The sequence below is a fragment of the Bidens hawaiensis genome, unplaced genomic scaffold, assembly GCF_021521415.1.
Source record: "Bidens hawaiensis isolate Kalapana, Puna unplaced genomic scaffold, B.hawaiensis_p1.1 tig00048044_1, whole genome shotgun sequence".
In the NCBI taxonomy this organism is placed as follows: domain Eukaryota; kingdom Viridiplantae; phylum Streptophyta; class Magnoliopsida; order Asterales; family Asteraceae; genus Bidens; species Bidens hawaiensis.
The window spans coordinates 66,863-69,760 of NW_027498579.1; positions in this window are offsets into that span (position 1 = coordinate 66,863).

Here is a 2,898-nt window from a genome sequence, read left to right on the forward strand (position 1 = left end):
ACTTCCTTTTGAGGAAATAGGTGGGGGTATTTCTTCCGAAATTCATCCTTTCGTTCCCAAGTAAATTCTGGGCCTCGTTGCGAATTCCATCTAACTTTGACCAACGAGATCTTATTGTGTCTAAGTTTCTTGATTTTACCGTCCACTATTTCGATGGGCTCCTCTACGAAGTTGAGCCTATCACTTATTTGAACACCCTCTAAGGGTAACACCGATGTCTCATCCGCCAGACATCTTTTCAAATTTGACACATGAAACACGTTATGAACTGCACTTAGTTCCTCAGGCAGTTCTAGTCGGTAAGCTACCGGACCGATCTTTGCAGTAATAATGAATGGTCCAATATATCTAGGGGCCAACTTCCCCGCCTTTCCAAATCTGACCACTCCTTTCCAGGGTGATACTTTCAAATATACTTTTTCACCCTTCTCAAATGACAACGGTTTTCGACGGGTATCGGCATAACTCTTCTGCCGGTCCCGCGCGGCTTTTAGGTTGTTCTTAATTTCAAGAATCTTGCTGGTCGTCTCCTGGACCAGATCCGATCTAATGACCTGCGGGTCTCCCACTTCAGACCAGCAAAGTGGTGATCGGCACTTCCGCCCATACAATGCTTCATAAGGTGCTGCCTTTATACTGCTATGGTAACTGTTATTATAGGAAAATTCAACGAGTGGGAGATGTTGATCCCAATTTCCCTTAAAGTCCAGTACGCAGGCACGAAGCAAATCCTCCAAAGTTTGAATGGTCCTCTCAGACTGACCATCGGTCTGAGGGTGGTAAGCTGTGCTTAGGTCAATACGTGTTCCCAACGCTTCTTGGACAGCTTGCCAAAGTTTGGAGCTGAAATGGCTATCCCTATCGGAGATGATCGAGATGGGGATGCCATGACGAGACACTATTTCATTTATATAAATTTGCGCAAGTCTCTCGGTGTTATAATTATTTCTAATTGGAATAAAATGTGCCGATTTGGTTAATCGATCCACGATTACCCAAATTGCATCATGACCTCGGGGCGTCTTGGGGAGATGCGTCACAAAATCCATTGTGATATGTTCCCACTTCCACTCCGGAATTTCCGGTTGTTGTAACATTCCCGAAGGTTTCTGGTGCTCCGCCTTAACCCTCGCACACGTCGTACACTTGCCGACGTATGTGGCTATATCCTTTTTCATACCTGGCCACCAGTAAAATTCTTTCACATCCTGGTACATTTTATCAGATCCCGGATGTATGGAATATTTCGACTTATGCGCTTCGTCCATGATTAATTCACGAAGGTCATGGAGGGTCGGGATCCAAATCCGATTTTTGAAATAGAGAATTTCGTCCACACGCTGTTCGAAATTCTTCTCATTCCCCTAAAGTCCTTCTTTATCCAATTGGTCCTCTTTCAACGCCTCGCGTTGAGCGACTCGAATCAAATCCGAAAGGTTTGACTGGACTATCATCCCCAACGCCCGCACTCGCAATGGTTTAACCCGATCCTTCCTACTCAAGGCATCGGCTACGACGTTAGCCTTGCCGGGGTGATATCGAATGTCACAGTCATAGTCACTCAGCAACTAGACCCATCTTCGTTGCCTCATATTCAGTTCTTTCTGATCGAATATGTGTTGCAAACTTTTATGATCAGTGAATATGGTGCACTTTGTACCGTAGAGATAGTGTCTCCAGATTTTAAGTGCAAAGATGACTGCTCCCAGTTCCAAGTCATGAGTAGTGTAGTTTTTCTCATGAACTTTTAACTGTCGAGACGCATAGGCTATGACCTTTTTATTTTGCATTAACACACATCCTAACCCTTTACGGGATGCGTCACAATATACAACAAATCCATCGTCTCCGTCGGGGAGACTTAAGATTGGCGCTTGACACAACCTTTGCTTTAGCGTTTGAAACGCCGCTTCCTGCTCTTCACCCCATTCATATTTCCGATCCTTTTGAGTCAGGAGGGTTAAAGGTTGGGCGATGCTGGAAAAGTTCTCTATAAATCGACGATAGTATCCAGCTAAGCCTAAGAATTGGCGGATTTCCTTCGGAGATTTAGGCGCTTGCCAATCCTTAATTGCTTCAACTTTACTCGGATCAACGTGTATTCCTTGGTGGTTTATAACGTGACCGAGGAATTGCACCTCTTGTAACCAGAAGTTACACTTGGAGAATTTTGCATACAACTTCTCCTGATCCAAAAGCTCCAAAATTAACCTCAAATGTCGCTCATGTTCTTCTTTACTTTTTGAATATATCAAAATATCGTCAATAAATACAATGACGAATTTGTCGAGGTAGGGTTTACAGACTCGGTTCATGAGATCCATGAACACCGCTGGCGCATTTGTTAGCCCAAAAGGCATAACTAAAAATTCGTTGTGGCCGTAGCGAGTCCGAAACGCGGTTTTCGGGATATCCTCCTCTTGAATTCTAACTTGGTGGTATCCCGATCTAAGATCAATTTTTGAGAAATAGCTCGCACCTTGTAGTTGGTCGAACAAATCATCGATCCGGGGAAGAGGATACCTATTTTTGATGGTTAACTTGTTCAATTCCCTGTAGTCAATGCACATTCGAAGGCTTCCGTCCTTCTTTTTCACAAATAGTACGGGTGCACCCCACGGGGAATAGCTGGGACGAATAAATCCCTTATCCAACAATTCCTGCAACTGGTTGGATAATTCTTGCATCTCGGACGGTGCAAGTTTGTAAGGGGCCTTAGCAACAGGGCCGGCTTGAGGTAATAAGTCGATTCTGAATTCGACTTGTCGGGTTGGCGGTAATCCAGGAAGTTCTTCTGGGAAAACTTGTGGAAATTCGCGTACCACGGGAATATCGTCCACTCGTTTTTCCTCAGAATCAGTGGCCGTCAGGCTCGCTAGATACGCCACACATCCCTGA